Source organism: Trichosurus vulpecula, chromosome 6, assembly GCF_011100635.1.
Source record: "Trichosurus vulpecula isolate mTriVul1 chromosome 6, mTriVul1.pri, whole genome shotgun sequence".
NCBI lineage: Eukaryota > Metazoa > Chordata > Mammalia > Diprotodontia > Phalangeridae > Trichosurus > Trichosurus vulpecula.
The window spans coordinates 120,322,189-120,342,555 of NC_050578.1; the positions used below are offsets into that span (position 1 = coordinate 120,322,189).

Sequence of the window (20,367 nt, forward strand, 5' to 3'; positions counted from 1 at the left end):
ATAGACCTTTCCTGAAGTCCTTTTAAGTTACCTTAAGATGGAAAATTGTTTCATTCTATCTTTTTGTATGTTCTGTCCTCAAGAATCTGTTTAGAGGCTTGATGTAACATTGTTTCTGAGGGAAACTGGGGAGAGTTCAGGCAATTTCCTTGCTTCTTTCCACCATCATGGCTCCATCTTGGCTAACTTAAAAAAAAACTCTTTTGAAAGGATGGTTAATGCCAACAGAGTCTGTCTTTCTCAAAGTCCAAACTAACTCAATCATCCTAAAGTTGACCTTAGTAACTACATAATCAGCAGGGATTTGTCTTCTTAAGGTGGTATCAATTTATAGAATCGTGAAAAGAAAGAGACAAATGGAAACACTATACCCAGGAATCTTTTCAGCAAATGTTGTAGGTAGATAGGCAAGGCGGTGGATAGAGCAACTGATGTCAGGAAGCCCTGAGTTCGCAACTAATATCAAACCTTCTCTGCCTTAATTTTCTCATCTGTAAAATGAGGATAATACTAGAACCTGCTTCCCAGGCTTATTGTGAGTATCAGGTGAGATAAAACCTGTAAAGCATTTAGCACAGTGTCTGAAGGGTAGAAGATGTTCTCTAAATGTTGTTGATGACGATGTTGGTGATGATGATGATGATGATGACAACGGTGATGCAAAGTTCCATAAATATTTCTGATTCTTGTTGATACTGATTTCTTGACTCTGGTCGTTCTTGTTGCTTCTTAAATCTTTCTTTTACAGCACTTTGGCTCTGCTATTTCTGCTTCATTTTTACTACCTTCTGGGTCAGCCACAGACCATTCCTCAGATGTTGGCTTGCCTCTGGCATTTTCATTTCCACATTTTTTTGCTCCTGATTGCATGGCGAGACTTCCCATTTGTCTTTTGGATTAAACCCTGGCTAAACTGACATGAGTTAATTACTCAGTCCTGGACTATCTGCTCTACTGCCTGAGGTGGTTCTGGCTTGCCAAGACTACTTGGCCACACACTCCTTCCTCTGAAGGCCTGGAATATCTATTACATAAACAAAGCAAAATTCATCTACAAAAAGAGGAAAAAACAAAACCAAAAATCAAACCAAAGGGAAGATAGGGACTATATTCTTTGAGCTATGACAGAAGCTACCAATCTTTCGTGTCTTTGGATACAGGCCTGATCATGCACTGAGAACTTGTCAAGTGAAAGTGAAGAATTTCTTATATACAGAAACTGGAGAACATCTACCTGAAAAAGAGAGATTATAATCTACTTTGGTAAAAGCAAGATGACTTCCAACAACTTTTACATGATTATTTCCCTCTATTCATTTTCTTGTAGATGTTTCCCAATGCACAGCATTTTGCAAATGGTACACCATGTCTCGAATGTACTTCTCAAAGTCCAGCTCAGGTGCCATATGTCGTTTACAACACTAGCCGTTACTAGTCCTATCAATTTTTAGGGTTCTCTGTCTCTTGAAATTATTTGGTATAGTTTTGGATCAATTCTTTATTTACTTATCTGTTTACATGCTATTATTCTCCTCTTCAGAATCCTTGAGGAGCAAGGATTGTTTTCCTTTTGTTTTTGTATTACCAGTGCATAGTAAAATGTGTGTGAAATTAGATCCTTGATGTTTTGGAGTAGTATCACATTAGGCATATAGCACCAACCAAAAATTATTTCCAATAATCTTTTGAAAGATCTTTGTGCATCACCGTTGGATCACTAAAATACACTTTTAGAGTTATTGCCTTAATGACACGTCATAAATTTTTTATTGTGCAGGCCACGTACCAATTTCATGCAGCCATATATCACAAATTGATAGAAATATTGTGGGATGTTCATCAAAGTGTGTGGGTCTTTGTGAACAATATGACTAGAAGTCAGTCATGAATTTGAATTTTGATGAAATTAGAGTATCAAGAGGAATCTCAGTAATCAATGCTATACCTGCATTTTCTGAACATGTTTGCATGAACATTCCTCTGGGAAATGGTTTCCAGCTAGAATTTCTTATGTCCTTTTAGAAGGTATCTAATAGAGTATTGGGATGTACTGAATCACACTGGACAGACAACTTTTGAAAGTTATTTTTTTATCAATAAGAAGGGAAGAATAGTCATAGGATCAGAGATTTAAAGCCAGAAGATGCCATTGAAGAAATTTAATCAAACCCTCTAATTATACAGATAAGGAAACAGTCTTTCCAAGGGTCACATAACCAGAATCTATTAGAGACAGGAAGAGAATCCACATCTTAAACTTGCAAATACAAGGGCTTTGTGGGAGAATTTCAAATTCAAAAAGTCTTACCTAAATTCAGAGAATATAGCTACTTGAGAATTCTTGTGAAAATATGGAATTAGGTTTGCATCATGTACCTCTCTGATGCATAGTTGTGCTTAATAGTTACAAGACCACATAGGTGGTGCAGAAAAATGGAGGAGGGATATGGTTTAACCTGGTTCAGTGCTAGACCTTGAGAAAATGATACTGCTTCTAATATGGCTATGACAGTGGTTCACTAGAGAAAGCTGGGGAACACAGTGTTTAAATTATTATTCGATGCATCAGAAATGACAAACCAAATTGCAATAACTCAAAGACTCCATTGAATAATACTAATAAAAAAATTAAAAACAAACAAGCCTCAGTATTCTGATCAGTGAAGAGATTAATCATGATTTCAGCAGACTGATGCTCCTCTCTTGGCAAATTGATAGTGATATCTAGGTTTGGAATGAGGATTGTATTTTCAGGCATGGCCAATGTGTTGATTTGTTTTTCTCAATTACATTTACAAGACAGGATGCTATTGGATGGGGAAGGGCGAACAATATTGACACCCAAAATCAACAATAAATATTGAAAAAAGAAGAAAACCCACATGAAAAAGGGCATTCTTTGTCTAACCTGTGCTTCTCCCAAGACTTCTTGAATAGAATATCCAATCCTGTATACAGGTTCTTCATTATATTGACCATACCTAACACAATGATTTACCATGGACTAAGCTGTTGAACTACGCTGGAATGGATTATATTTCATTTAATTGTAATTCCCTCTAGACTCTTCTTTAGCCATTACTCAGAGTTGGAAACAAAACATTCTTTATCTACTTTAAGCTTCATGCTAAATTTGGTGGTCTGTGGCAACACTATCCTATCCTGTTTTCAGGGTGGTTAGTTTTGAACTAAAGAGATCCAATCCTGCTAATAATAGAAACCTACCTCCTGTATTGGTAATTAAGGTGGGACTTTATTTTTACTGTTTTCTCTTTGAGAATGCTAAAGTAATGAAGTACCTTTGATTAAGTCTTACTAGGTGCTAAGCTTCAGGCTCCTACCTTTTGCTAACTAGGTTTAAAACCCCAGGGTCACACCCTCTTGCTGATTAGGTATGAACCCTTTTGTTCCTAAAAAGGGTATATAAACTCAGAGGTTAACATTTTGTTTGGGGCTCTCAGTCACTGGAAAAATGTCACGTGACTTGAAGAGACTCTGGGCAGCCGTCGGTAAGAGCCCCAGCTTTTAAACCCAGATGTTGATGGATCCCTAGTAACCATGAATTGTGATTTCTGTGTGTAATTTCTATTTGTATTTGCTCTGAAGTTCAGGTTGCTGAATTTTCCTCCTGAATTAAGTGAGTTATGTATGTATGTTTGATTAAAGTGAGATTTTTAACCCCTTAAAGTTGTTTTCCTTAGTAAAGCAGATCAAAGAACCTGTGCTGGCATCTCTTGTTGCTAGTCTTGTAGGGTCTTAAACCCCAACAGCTGCTGCTAGGTGAATTGTTGTTACACCTTCATAGCACAGTCCTGGGCTTGTTGATATCCACCATGCTCAAGACTTCATGTTTTGGGAGTTAAGTAAGTTGGATGAAATTTTTATACCATGACCCTTAAAAATAGTTAGAAGGAAATCAGATGGCAATTGATAATTATAATACTAAGGTCCTCTTAATATCTTAGCAGACACAATCTTAATCTCAGCCAATTCTATTTCAAGTTGATTTTTGTTGATGTGGTGATACTGATAATTTATAAAAAAAAGTAGCTTTAATTTAGTACTTTAAGCTTTCTGAAGTGCTTTGTAAATATTATTTCATCTTATCCTCACAACATCCCTGTGGATAGTTTTATTCCAATATACAGGCGAAGAAACTCAGGCAGACAGAGCTTCAGTTACTTGTCCAGGGTCACACAGCTATAAATTTCTGAGGCCACATTTAAACTCATTGCTTCATGACTCCAGACCCATGCTCAATGCACAGCAAGATTATGGGTCCCTCTAAGTAGTCCAGGGATTCACAACATAAATACTTTAAAGGCATATTTCCTTAATTACTTACTGTTGAACTTATTATTCAACACATGGTAACAACAGCAGTAACAAAAAACAATCCACGACATATTTTAAAATATTTTGCAATTGATTTAGATTACAATAAATACAGATAGAACAATTGAATGAAAGGAAAAGATTCCTTCAGCATGAATCAATGAAGGAAGCTCTTAGTGAGGAACTTCCTTTACCAACATACACCAGCACATTCTCTGATACTTTGAGTGGGGGATAAAGAGATTACATGATTTGCCCCAAACACATAGTCAATATGTGGAAAAAGCAGGGCTGAAGTTAGGTTTACTTGGCTATGAAGCTAATTCTCCTAATGCTGCTTCTCACATTCTGTTTGTAGATAAGAATATGCATGCTCACACACACACACACACACACACACACACACACACACACACAAACACAAGCAGTGGACTAGGGTGGAGCCAGAGTTTAGATTTGGGATGTTTCATACAGTTACCTCACCTGTGTTCCTACGATCAGCATTTCCTCAAGAAATTATTATTCAGAAAAAACAAACAAACAAGAATTTACTTCCCGTTAAAGCATTCTCAGGAGCCGTCAATATTATTGGGGGACCACCAAACTCTAAAATTAAGCATTTTAAGGGTTCTTGTCATTTGTAAGAAAGTTACAGCTGTCAGCTCCCCACTACTAGACACAACTTTCTTCTACTACATTTTATAATAATAGAGCATAGGAAATACATCTTAATAAGTCTATTCTTTACAGCTGTTTCACATGACTGAAGATGAATGACAATTTCACCATTGCACACATTTGTTTAGCTAAAAAAGGCACACCTTTAAACACATTCCAAGTAACATACTTGCTTCATTTTGTGATCCAAAATCAAATTAGATAAAACTCATTTGAAAATTTGTTCATCACTTTCCTTTATGTAAGGAATGTTTCTTATCATTGATAAATTCCATATGGTTTCATTTGTTTGCTGTCTTGGTAGCACCACTGGGAAAAGTCCAAATGAATCCAGGACTTTTTTGTAATCAAACCAAGCAACAACTCAAAATGAAGTTGATGCATGTGGTATAAAAACAACCTACACCTGCATTAATAACTGATCTTCAATTTGTTGTATGAAATCCACACAATTTTATTTATTTGATGTACTTTTCAATAACATACAACAAATTACCCTTGTTGGTTAATAATAAATACCAGGAATTTCATTATAGCTATATTAAAATCTATTTGACTTGTATTAGTAAGAATAATGAATAACAGATAAGGAATCTCTTTTTATTAAGTATCTTCTAGTCAATTTACAGGTACATTAGATTCTAATATATCCAAACTTCCCCTCTGCTGGTGGATAAAAAAGGAAAGAAAGTTTATGTAACTAAAAATTTTTCTCCCTGCAGAGTAGTGCAAGTATATGTAGTCTGTATATTAACGACATTGAGGGAATTCAAGATTCTGAAGTGCCCTCTGAATCCTCAAAGGGAGATTAATTGTGTGCAGTACAATTTGAATTATGTATTTTTATTGTTTTATTTATTTCTTTTGTAACAAAAGGACAACCCTTTTATGGCATATCTGCCAACTATTTTCAATTCTCCAGAGCTTCACATCCCAATAAGATTTGTTGTGTAACAGGTATGCCTCACAGGTATAATGACATTCCTTTAGGTGTTAAAAGTTCAATAGTTGGTAAGGATATGTCCCCGTACAATGGTTTCCAAGTGAAAAGTCTTTAGGAATGGTTATGCTCCATGCAAATATTTGCAATATGATAACATTTATACTTTTGTTTTGATCCTAACAAACCCTCTAGTTTGCTTATAAAACCCTGTCTTCTCACAAACTACTTTAGATTTACCACTCTCAACCTGATGACCTAAACTGGGTATTGACTAAAAACCCCGTGATTTAAGACTATCAGACTATTGGGCTGATATTTCAAAAAAATAATTATGCTTTTAATTCTATACTATTTTTTTCGGAAACAGATGAAACATTTACTGGTGTAAGAAGTTTCTGGATTCTTTCAGTCTTCTTTTCTCATTAACTCTTTTACCTCACTTAAAGGATGATGGGTGGCACCTAAGTCTTTCAGGTTTGTCCAATTCCTATTTCTCTGAGTTTTACTCCCTGGAATACACTTTGAGATCTGGGCCACCTCCTTAACATGATAATATCTGAAGATATTATCACGTTCTATTTGTAGATAAGCATATGCATGCTCACATACACACACACATACACACACACAAGCAGTGGACTAGGTGGAGTCAGAGTTTTGTTACAGTTAGATTTTAAGGCAGTAATGCAGGTTTCTCTCACCAGTAGGTATATACTTGCTCACACATACACACAGACACACAACTAAACACACAAGAATATTCACATACACGCACACATGTACAAAGTGTTTTGAAAGTTCTACAGAAATTTTAAGAGCTTAAAAGTATGTGTACATTACTTTAGGTTAGTGAAATGGAACCACTGAAGCCAGGTACTAAATGATCCTTGAATCAATGGTAATAAAAATGGTTATTGACCACATGAATTATAGTAAAGTGTATATGTGTGTATATGTGTGTGTGTGTGTGTGTGTGTGTGTTGATCTTTACCTATTCATTTGCCTACCCACAACCAAAGTTTTAAGGAGTTGCATTAACTTTTACTGGACACTATACAGTGAATGACAATATACTCCTTTTCTGACTTTAGAGGTAATCATCTCCATGTATTCCTAAGCATGGAAAGAAGAGCTTATTTACACAATTCTCTCATGCCTTCTAATCCTCCTAGGCATATACTTAAGTGGACTAGCAAATGCTCTCATAACATCCGTCATTAACATTAATTCACTGAACATCCAGGATTTACCTTTGTATTCTGTCCTTTTATGATGTATCTACTTGATAATAAAATATCATTGTGGAAATTCATTAATGGGGACATAGAAATGAGTTTTAGTTTTGTAACATGAAAACTGGTTCTTCTTATAAATGCCTCAAAAAAACATTTCTCCCAGTGTGTATACAATATGTTTCTTGAATCATTTGGAGACTCAGAATAAAGTTTTGAGATAACATAAATGATTCTCCAGTTGGTCTGTGCAACCTAATCATAGCAAAGGGTATTGCAATTATATGGTGAGTTTGGAACAACTTAGAGTTCCAGTCCAAATGATTTAAGGGAAAAACAAAATACTTTGGTATGGATTATCTAGATTTACTTTTTAGATGGTCCCAAATTGCTAAACTAATCCTTTTTATCTTGCCTATTTTAAACTAGACTGAGATTTTTTTAGCACACACAAAAAAAGCCAGTTAGAAATATTTCACTGAAAAAAATCCACTTCGTTTCAGTAACTTTTTTTTGCTGGTGGTGGGAGGGGTGTTGCTTCTCCAGTGCCAACTAAGTACTTCAGTTGTAATTTTTTTCAATTTTCAACTTCATTTTTGGCATTTTCTAAACAGTCAGTCTGCAATTTTAAAAATTAAGATTACTTGATATAAGAGACAAGGTCTCAAAAAGAATAAAAATTAACAAAGGTTACCTGGGTATTTTGTTTTATTTGGACATTAACTCTAGCAACATGATATAAACTTGGGATTGGGAAGAGTTGGGTTCAATTCCTGATTCTAGCAGGTACTGTGTCACCCTGTGTAACTCATTTTGCTTCTCTCAGACTCAGCCAACTTGCTAATGCTTTCGGAAGCCAAATATTTTACAGATGAGAAAGTCAAGGGCAGGGAACATTAAATGACTGGGTTCAGGCTAACACAGTGAAAATCAAAGGTTGGGTCGATATCCAGGTCACTTGAAACCAGAACCCATTCTCTTTCCACAATTTGCTATTTACAAAGCTACTAAGTCTCAGGTTGTGACTTCTACTTGCAGCGTTGGAAGGAGTTGTCTGGGAGTTAACTTGAATATATCATTTGCCTACCAATTCAATCAATACCATATGCTGCTCCAGAAACTCCCTGACCATTAGACACTTATTTCCTGGAAACAGAAAATCTTAGTTCTTTAACCTCACAATTTTCATTTCTGTATTAAGCTTTTAACAAATGATTTTGACATTTGCCCTTCATTCATGACAAGGCTTCATCAGAAGCTTACCACTTAGGTAACAGCCAATACTATTTTCAGAGTCATCCCTAGATAAAGAATCTTTAAAACATCTTTAAAATGAGAGTGAAAGATCACTTCCTGGGCCTTTTGGCTAAGATCAAATAGAGTATCTATTCTTATTAGTTTAATATCTGATAGGTCCTCTATCTAAGGACTGTATATTAAATAGATTTTTTGAAACAAGGAGATGGAATAGGAACTTACTCTGTCCACTCCACATATCAATGTGATACTGCAGTAGTTCTGGAAATAGTGCATTTTCTCCTAGGGAATAAAAAAAAAATCATGGTGAGAATTTAACTTTCAGCCCCTTCTTCAATTGCCAAGAACACACATACATATACATCATCTAGCTTCAAAGAAAATCTTAGTTGTCTTGTCATTCAAGTATGCTCTCTCTAAGTGATTTCTTTCATCTGAACAAAGAACAAAGGAAATCATTCAACTTGTGTCTTTTTTCCCTATTGGAATAACATATTTCATCTCAACTAGAAGTAGGAGGCAGGAGAGGGTGCACTATTCCTTACACACTCCTAACTCTAATTTCCTCCCTCTCCTATGTCCTCAAGAAATCATATAGGGACCAACCCCACCAAAAAAACAGTCTATAGGTTTTATATGATCCAATTTGCAGACATATCAATAGTTTTTCTAAATAGAAATGTAACAACACAATGACAAAGCTTAAAAATTGATTTATCCAACATGGAAAATGTGACTTTTTTTAGCCAGCTAGCTACCAAATCCCAGTTCAGTTCCTAATTGATTTATGTACTGTTTTCCCAATTCCCTTTTGAGGTCCAAGTAGTCTTTTCATAATTTGCCATGAAATAATTGATCTGTTTAAAGCAACAAAGACAATGACAACAACCAAATTAGATTGCCTTTCTCCTCTAGTATCCTAGTTTCAGATAGCTTCAGAATAAAACCACTCTGATTTTCAGTCATTTTTCTCTTAATTATTATTTTAATGTAATGAGTTTCTCTCTGCCTGATGTTTTCTGAGACTTCCAATGGGAATAACATAGTCTCTCTTTTGCCCTCTTATTCCATGGATTCTCTCAAGTCTTATAAAAAATCATGGGATAGGAGAGCGAGAAGAGGGGAAGCCACAAGGAAAAGGGGATCTTTTTATTTCTCCTTTATTGTCTGCACTGTCTTCCATTCTGATTCCCTTACATTTATGCCTTGTGACTAAGGTATTATGGATCATTTAAGTTAGTATAAAATAATAATTATTATAGCAAAATAAGAATAATGTAATTTATAGTGCTTTAATATTTAAAGAGAAAATTAAAAATACTATCATTTTAGTCTTGAAAAAAATTCTGGGAGTTAGCTGCTAATATTATTTCCATTTTACAAATAAAGAAATTGAGGCAGTTAGCAACCAAGTTAATTGCTCTGAAGAACACAGGTAATAAATTTCTAAGGTTAAATTTAAACCAAGGTCTTCCAGTCTCCAGGTCCATCACACTATTCATTGCTCCACCTAACTGCTTTTGTGATATCAATAAGGATCTGTAGGATCATCTGTAAAATAATCCAAGACTGAATTCCATTTCCCTCAGCTGACTTTATTCATTAAGCCATGAATTTGTTAGCACATTTGAAATAATTTCAATATTATTTCCAATGACAGAATTTTAAATAAATCAACCCCATATGAACATTTTAAGAAGGCCTTTAAAACTTATTTTTTTTAATTTTTTTCTCCATATTGGAATTCAAGTATAAGACCAAAGTTACCCTAAGTATCTTGGGATAAAATGTAACCTCCTTGTTTTGTCATTTAAAGCCTTACCCAATCTGGGTCCCAATTACCTTTCCAGATGTATTTCATACTGCTGCCTTTCATGCATTTTCTATTTCTGTCAAAAGCTTCTACAAGATGTTCTATTTCCCTCCTTTTTGCTTTTGCAAGGATTAGGAGGGAGTTCCCATGTATGGAATGCTCTCTCTTCTCAGTTTCCCTGTGGTGCATCCATAATTGCCTTTAAAGAACAGTTCAAAATTCATCTCCAGCAAAAGGCCTTTCCTTATCCATACCATCTCCATCCATCGCACTTATCAGCATACACTATAAGTGAATGATTATCAACCAGCTCTGCTGAAAAATGTGAACATGAAACAATTTCAAATTTAATCTGTAATATTAACACAATGTCCATCATTTTCTTAAATCTAGACAGCCAACAAAACAGTAAGCCCAGTCTGGATTTGTAACATTTGCCAAATTCTAAAACACAAATGCTCACACTAAAACTTTAACAAACATCTCTCCTGCTACAAGCTGGTTCCAGCCCATTCTTGACTCTTTGTCTTTTCATTTTAAATTGCTTTCTATATATTTCATATTGACTTACTTCTATGTATGTTGTAGAGCATAACCTTCTTGAAAGTAAGAACTGTTTTATGTTTTGAATATTGAATGAATTGAATTGAGTTAAATTTCTAAGAAGCATCAACAAAGGATGACATCACTATTACTTCTATAGGTTTCTTCTACTCATTCAAAATTTGTTATCATCACTTTGAGCCCTGAATCCCTTTACACGTCAAGAAAGTTTAGCAAAAATAAAGATGAAAATGGACCTAAAACAGAGGAATAGATGACAGAGAAAAGGGAAAACAGCTGATTTACAAAGATCTGAAGTACTTCATCTTTAAAAAAGAAGGAAAGATGTGATTTTAAGGGCATATTATTTTAAGACAAAAGAGAGAGAAAGAGAAAGACAGCGAGAGAGAGAGAGAGAGAAGGAAAGAAGGGAGGAAAGAAGGAAAGAAGGAAGAACTTTAGCTATCACAATTAACAAGATTGAGGCTAGTTAGAATCAGTGAATTCATTTATCAAATATATCAAAGAGGAAAGACAGATTCTCTTTTTTTTCCCCTTAAAATTTGCATTCTGCAAGATACTTCAGAAATATCCATTGTGTCACTCTTCACATCCATAGGCATAAGGATAGATTTGCAAATGACAATGCCATAATCTTTTATGTGAAAATACTTTGCTAGGTAAGTACTCCATTAACATTAATATGAATTCGTTTTTCTTTTAATTTTAATTTCCTATGAACAGTTTAGTATTTTTGTTTTTCTACTCTCACTCTTTTAAGTCATTTGAAAATGTTGTTCCTTATTGGGAGCTATGTCATATATTGCTTTGAACATCTTAGGAGTAGACATATGGACCCTTGAAACTGCCTTGACCTACCTTATCATTATTCCAAGTCTAGTTTAAGATACATAAAATCTTTTAAATTCATTATGGATTTTATGATTAAAGCTGTTCTTTAGAATTTGATAAGATTCAATCATTAGTTGACTTGCAGATGCCAGCTCCATTCCACCTCTCTATTCCTCCACTCTATACACATACAATATTTGTTCTTTGTGATTGGTAATTATGGTATACAACTGAAGTCTTTTACTTTTAACTTTCAAAACTTCATAATGGAAGTTAAGGACACATATTATATCTTGCATAAGACTCTTCCAGAAACTCTGAAATAGTTGTTTCCTCTTAGCTGTTTTGCTGGGGTTCTATTTGTGACTGAATGCAAATAGAAAGACAATCTGCTGTAAGTCCGACTATCTCCTCAGATCTCCCAGACAGAGCAGACATGAGGCAGCTATGTATGGTATTATACGTTCATGAATACATCTGTACTAGAAAAAAAAGAAAGAAAATAAAAATATATCTCAGCTCCAGGAAAAGTTGTGAAGTAAATTATACTTTTTCTCATGACAAGAAAAATCATTTTTCTCACTTCATCTACTTCCCTCCCCAAAGTAAATGATTACTAAAAAAAGATCCTCATTTTCCTCCTAAAAGTTTTTCACTGTGAAAAATGATGAATTTTCTAATTAAAAATCTTAACTTGCTACTGCTACAAACTATGGGATACTCTTCACACAGAGAGAAGCTACTGTACTTTACTATGAAAAATACATTGTTTAGGGATAGAGAGTTAAGCTTTGCAGTTTTAGAGACTTTTCCCTTAGAAGTCAAGTAACTGCAATGTTTATTGCCAATTTCTTTACTGATGATCTATGTGTTCTATGCCTGACTTCAATCATTATTAATCACTTAACAGTAATAATAGGCAACAACTTTTTGGTTTTCCTTTGTGCACGTGTGTGGCAGGACACAAATGACACACTTGAAGGAGAAAGAGAGTGTCCCTACCATTCTTCTTCTAACTAAATGTAGAGAGATGCTCTGCCTAGCTCAGCCAACACAACCCTAGTCATGGGGACTAAGGGATCAATGAGATGTTGTTAGGACATGCTAGTACTTTAGCGAAGGGCCAGAAGAAATATCTAACCTAAAAAGAGACAAAGTGTGAGCACACCTCCATAGGAAACACTCCAATCTATCCAAACTACATATGTTCATTTGCATATACATATGTATATACATATCTATATGCGTACACATGTTTGTATATACATATACACACACTCTCACATATGGAAGGAATAGAAAATAGTGATTGAAATATACATTATATAAATAAACACATATATACATGTGGACATATATACAAATATATGTGTGCATGTATATGTGTGTTCATATATATACATGTACACACATATATACATACATTTATACATACATACACACACATACACTTTTTTGATGGCACCTCATAGGTTAAAATGAGTAATGAACAGTTATGTGATATGATAGAAATAATTTTACCAGTTACATGTATTTATTCATTAACATGGAAAAGAATTACAATTTAGTGCTATTTAGTTCTAATGCTTCACTAATATTTTTCTATATTATATGACATTTTCCCTTATATGACACTTTCTCTTACCAGCATACTTTTACTTCTTTGATCCAATTATATAAGCTTATAAATAAAAACTTCTCTAGTACCTGGCTGTACCTCTGGTACCTCAATGGTGGTCTGAATGTAGATATTTCCTCTAATGTAGACCCCAAATCATCCACAACTAGGTACATGTCCTCTTGTAGATCTGGAGCACAGGGAGCAGAGGAAATTTACCTTGCTGGCCTCCTTTAGATCTCTTGACATTGCATGTATACCAGTTGAGCATATGACCTGTCCATTGACTATACCGTGTTCTTATTGTATGAATGACCACCTTATTTTCCAGTCATGTGAATTAATTTTGTAAAATGATTTTATTAATTTTAGTATCACTTTCACTTCTTAAAGGGTTATCTCATTCCAACTCAACCTGCCCTGTAACAAAGAAGTACAGTTAAGCAAAACAACACATTGGTTATGCATACACACATGCATGGGCACAGAAACAGACAAAAACACTCCTCCTTTTGCTCTTATAGTCTAACCCATCTCTGCAAAAACATCATATTTAACAATTGCTTTTCTGATGCCCGACTGGTCATTGTAACTATCTGATGTCTTTCAGTGCTATTTTGCTTTCCATAATCGTGGTCCCCATTACATTATTGTGGTCTCCATGGATTTCTATGATAATCTATTTTATGCCATTTTTCCCACACAATTCTTTAGTCATTATATATTGAAGCCTATTTGCATGCACTATACATGTGTGTCTTGGTCTATGGTAACCTGGGCATATCTATCTTGGAGCAACACTGAAAATGGACAGCAAAAATGAGTAAGAATTAACTTGTAAGAGAGTGGTTTGGATTGTAATTGCCAAAATGTAGTGATTTTTAATAACTCAGGATTTTCCATGTAACAAAGGCTCATCTTTTTAATACTAAAAATCATCTCATGAGTCAGTATAGTGCTGAAACACAGAATCTGAATAAAATATTGCTACTTGCTCATTCATGGGTGACTCTTTCATGTGTAATTTATATGCAATGGTTATAATCCTATGGCTATCCTGTGTTACTTCATAGATGTGGATACTCTCATGTTCTTGTTGACCTTGATCATTGCCAAGGCCAGGGTGGAGAGTTCATTATTGCTGCATGACCCATGATTTTTGCCTTGCATCCTCTTTCCTAAAAAGTGACTTTATGTACTGTTTCTTATCAGCAGTAATAATAGCTGATATTTATATAAAGCTTTCAAGTTTTCACAGAACCTACATGAATCTGAACCTGAAGGAGCCAACTAAGTGATTGTATATTGAGAATAGAACGTAACATATTGAGAATAGAACATATAATCAGGAAGATTTGGTTCAATTGGTTTTAGAAAATAAGTTACCTGGGTAAGTGCCTTACACTTTGTCTGACTCAGTTTCCTCATCTATAAAATAGAGATTGTATCGACACTTACCTCTTAAGGTAAGATGAAAATAAAATGTGAAAATAAAATGTCATATTTGTATGGCCTTTATAAACTTTAAAATGCTATATGAACATCAGCTATTATTATTATTAAGTATTCATAGCAGTGACAAACTATAGCAAGTGTCAGAGGTAAGATTAAAAACGGCATTCTTTCTTGATTTACAATGTCAGAATTTTTTCCACTGTAATACAATGCCTCTAGAATTAAAAGTAAAAAAAAAATCATATTTATATATGGCCTTATAGTTCACAAAGCTTTCCATATATTATCTCATTTGATACTCAAAACCAAGGTGTGGAGCAGAACTTATAGATCTACTTATCCCCCTTTTAAAGATAAGAAAATTAAGGCTCAGAGAGACCAACCCATTTGTAAAAGGTCACTTGGTAATTGTCTGAAGCAGATTTTAATGCAGTTCTGCTAATTTCCAGTCAGTGTTTGTTCCACTATATTGCACTGCTTCATTGGCAGAATTATTAACCTGGAAGAGCTAATTTGTAAAATAATAAATGGTCTGAAAATGTTAACTATATAAAAAATTGTTACAATGATAGGGCATAGTATTAGATTAGTAAAGGGGATTTTTTTAGGTTTATCACAAATGTCTGATTTTATAATTGTGAGCATTCGTAATAATGAATCTACAACATCAGCTTCAGAGAGTTACCTGAGACGGAGAGAGGTTAAATGACTGCCTGTGGTTGTATCAGTAGTAAATACAATAAGTTGAATCTGAACCCAGGTTTTCCTGAATCCAAATCAAGAACTCTATCCATAGCTAAGCAATAATTCTCAGAAGCCTAACTAAACTGAGAAAACAAACAAACTGTTAAATGATTCTAGAACTTAATTCTAGGTATCAATAATGTTTCCTTACATAAAATTCATGGTCATATGATCTACTGGTCCCCAAAAGAGTAGAAGAAGAAGAATATAACAAGTGATTTGGAGAAGGGACTTTTGGGAGCCAAGATGGAGGAATAAACAGTAAATTATTGTAAGTCTCCCATATTTACCTCAAAACAACTGTGAAATTTTACCCAAAAACAAATTCTGGGGCAGAAGACCCAGAAAAAAGACTGGGTAAAATAATCTTTTAGCCAAAGAAACTTGGAAGATTGGTAGGAGAGATCTGTCTCATTCAGGTAAAAGGAGAGCACAGTCCAGGACAGGAAGTATCCCAGAAAGTCAGCAGCAATTTCCACCTCAGCAAACAAGCATGAGATCCTGAGCACCATTGTGGTGGAGCAGGCAAATACCAATACCAGGACCCCACATGTACTCACTGTAGCCAGGAAAACAGACAGATTCCAGCTCTGAGAATTGCTGCATGCTTCAGTATAGCCCTGGGTAAACAGGCAATCTCCAGAGGCCAGACCTTGATATGCTCAAAGGTATCTCCAGGAAAAGTCAGAAACAACTCACCAGCCTCAGCACACACCAGAACCAGCACTAGGACCCTGACCCAGCACCAGGTAAGCTGCAAATACTGATGGGCTCCAGCAGTACTAGTGACCACCCACTTGACCCACTCAGTGCAGCACCAGACACTAGGTTCCCCTGTGGGCCTCAGGACAACATCAGTGTAGCACCAGGTAAAGAGACAAAGCCTGTAACCCCTGCCCTGGAAGTCTGAGACACTGCACCACTGGGGAGTAGAGCTGAAATCTGAAAAAAAGGAAAAACCCCCAAAAAGATGAACAAAGCAAAACAAAACAATAACAGTAAAAGAATCTGATCTGACCATAGAAAGTTATTTTGGTGACAGGGAAAACCAAATCACAGAGAATAGGACAACAGTGTCAAAACAACAATGTGCAAAAACCCAAAGAAAAATTGGAAGTTGTATCAAGTCCAGAAAGAACTTATAAAAGACCTCAAAAAGGAGCTTAAAATCATACAAAAGAGGTAGAAGAAAAATTTGGAAAAGAAATGAGAGTAATGCAAAAAAAATTATGATAAAAGAGTCAACAGCTTTGAAAAAGAAAATAACTGTTTAAAAAAAAATTGGCCCAATGGAAAAGAAGATACAAAAACCACTGAAGAAAAGAACTCCTTAAAATACAATTGGGCCCAAAAGCAAGAGATAGAAAGAGAAATTTCACTTAATGTTACTGTAGACATTATAAAATATTTGGGAATCTGCCTACCAAGACAAACACAAGGCTTATATGAACATAATTATGGAATACTTTTGACACAAATGAAGTCAGATGTTAAAAAATGGAAAAGCATCAGTTGCTCATGGTTAGGCTGAGCTAATATAATAAAAAATGACAATTTTATGTGATTAATTTACTTCTTCAGAACCATACAGAGACCCACAGATAGAAATTCGTTGTAAAGCCAGCAAAAGGCAAACTGGGTTCATGATTTAGGAATAAAGGCAGATACTATAAGTAATTTGAGAGAGCAAGGAATAGTTTATCTATATGATTCATGGGAAAGGGAAGAATTCATGACACAACAAGAGATAGAGAGCATTACAAAATGCAAAATGGATAATGTTGATTATGTTAAACTGAAACATTTTTGTATAAACAAAGCCAATGCAACAAAGATTAGGAGGGAAGCAGAAAATTGGGTGAAAATCTTTACAACCATTATCTCTGATAAAGGCCTCACATCTAAACTATACAGGAAACTGAGCCAAATTTATAGGAATACAAGCCATTCCCCAATTGAGAAATGGTCAAAGAATATGAACAGGCAGTTTTCACAGGAAGAAATTAAAGACATTTATAGGCATAGAGAAAAAATGCTCTAAATCACTATTGATTAGAGAAATGTGAATCAAAACAACTCTTAGCCACTACATCTCTCCTGTCAGATTGGCTACCATGATAAAACAGGAAAATGATAAATGCTGGAGAGGATGTGGGAAAATTGGAACACTGTTACATTGTTGGTGGAGTTGTGAACATATCCAACCATTTTGGAGAACAATTTGGAACTATGCCTAAAGTGCTATAAAAATGTTCCTACCCTTTCACCCAGCAATACCACTTCTAGGGCTGTATTCCAAAGAGATCACACAAGTAGGAAAGGATCATAAAAATGGAAAAAGGGCCCACTTGTACAAAAATATTTAAAGCAGTTCTTTTTGTGATGGCAAAGAATTGGAAATTGAGGTAATATCCATCAATTGGGGAATGTTTGAATAAGTTGTGGTACATGAATGTAATGGAAAACTATCGTGCTTTAAGAAATGATGAGCAGGCAGACTTCAGAAAAACCTGGAATGACTTACATGAACTGATTCTGTGTGAGGGGAGCAGAACCAGGAGAACATTGTACATAGTTACAGCCACATTGTATAATGACTAACTTTATTAGATTTGGTTCTTCTCAGCAAGGTTCTAAGACAACTCCAAAAAGCTCGTGATGGAAACTTCTATCCACATCCAGAGAGAGAATTACAGAGGCTGAATGCAGATCAGAGGATAATATTTGCTCTCTCTTTTTTTTTTCTCGTGGTTTATTCCATTAGCTATAATTCTTCTTTACAACATGACTAATATGCAAATATATTTAATATGAATGTATATGTAGAGCCTATATCACATTTCATGCTGTCTTGGGGAGGGGGGAGTGAAAGGGAAAAAAATTAAAATTCAAAATTGGAACTGAATGTTGTACACTAGAAATAAAAATTTTTTTTTAAAAAAAATGGCCAAATGGAAAAGGAAGTACAAAAGCTAACTGAGGTAAAGAACTCCTTGAAAGTTACAATTGGGCAATACCACTACTAGGCCTGTATCCAAAGAGATCATAATAACATGGAAAAGGACAAACATGTACAAAAAATATGTATAACAGCTTTTCTGTGGTGGGAAGAACTGGAAATTAAGGGAATGCTTAGTGATTGGTGACTAGCCAAACAAGTTCTGTTACATGAATATAATGGAACACTATTATTCTATAAGAAATGATTAGCAGGTGTATTTCAGAAAAATCTGGAAAGACTTACATGAACTGATGCTGAGTGAAGTGAGCAGAACCAGCAGAACATCATATACAATAACAACAACTTTGTGCTATGGACAATTTTGATAGACTTAGCTCTCTTCTCATCAATGCAATGATCTAAGACAATTCCAAAAGACCCAGGATGGAAAATGCTATCCAGATCCAGTGAAACATCTATGGAGTCTGAATGCAGATCAAAGCAAACTGTTTTTATTTTTACTTTTCTCCTGTAGTTTTCCCTTTTGCTGTGATTTTCTTTCACAACATAACTAATGTGGAAATATGTTTCATATTGTTGTAGATGTATAGCTTGTGTCAGATTGCATGCTGTCCTAGGAATGGAGGAGGGAAGGGAGGGAGAAATAAAAATTAGATCTCAAAATTTTATAAAAGTGAATTTTGAAAACTATCTTATGTAAGTGGAAAAGTAAAAAAAAATGAAAAACAAATAAAATATATAAAAATGTTTGTGCTTATTTGCCAGAAAATAATTTCAACCATGATTAAAAGGAAAAAAAAGTAGAATTGGTCAAGTGAAAGCAAATGACTCTATGAGGCATCAAGAATCAATCAAAAAAATTCAAAAGCATTACAAAGTTGAAGAAAATGTAAAATATCATATGAAAAACAACTGATCTGGGAAAGAGATCCAGGAGAGACAGTATCATAATTACTCAACTACCTAAAAACCATAATCAAAAAGAGAACCTAGACAGCATCTTTCAAGAAATTGTCAAAGAAAGGATGTCTTAGAACCAGAGGGCAAAACAGGCATTGAAAGAATCCACAAATCACCTCAGGGAAGAGATAGCAAAAAAAATCCTAGGAACACTATAGGCTAATTTCAAAACTATAAGGTTAAGGAAAAACAAAACAAAACAAAACAAAACAAAACAAAACAAAACAAAACCCTTCAAGTGGCCAGAAAGACACAATTCAAATATCAGGGAGCCACGATTAAGACTACATAGGACTTAGCAGCTACAATATTAAAATATCAGAGGTTATGGAACATGATATTCTGAAGGGCAAAGAAGCTAGAACTACAACCAAGAGTCACTTACCCACCAAAAGTAAGCAGAATGCATGAAGGGGAAAGTGGTGATTCAATGAAATAGAAGGATTTCAAGCTTTCATAAGGAAATCAGAATTAACCCAAAAATTTAATCTCAGATATCAAGACCCAAGAGAAGTATAAGCAGGTTAAAATATGAAAGGAAATATAAGGAATTAAACAGTGCTAAACTGTTTACATTCCTACTTTGAAAGATAATACTTGTGGGGGGGCGGAGCCAAGATGGCCGCATGAAGGCAGTGTCTTACCGGAGCTCTCTCACAAGGTCTGTCAGATTCCTATAAAAAAGTGAATTTGAGCAGATTTGAGAGAGTCAGAAACCGCGAGCAGTCTGCGTGGGGCAACTTTCTGAGCCAGGAGAGTCTGAAAGGCTGGAGGCACGAACCTGTAGGCTCGGAGAGTGCTCCGTGCGGAGCTGCTCCAGACCAAGGTGGAAGGGGCTGGCCAGGAAATCCACGTGGGAGACGGGCTGGGAGAAAGCTGGGTGCCCGAATCCGCAGACCTCCCAATACAGGTCAGCAGTCTGTGGAAGCGACGAGAGGCAGCGCAAAGCCACCAGGATACACTGACTCCAGAGGT

At 35.2% G+C, this 20,367-nt stretch overlaps 1 non-coding gene across 1 annotated transcript; it reads left to right on the forward strand.

Annotated features, from left to right (window-relative positions):
- Positions 1 to 8,533: 8,533 nt before the first annotated feature.
- Positions 8,534 to 8,726, forward strand: LOC118855601. The gene has a single exon (XR_005010771.1). It is a non-coding gene; the product is annotated as a U2 spliceosomal RNA (small nuclear RNA).
- Positions 8,727 to 20,367: the final 11,641 nt, after the last annotated feature.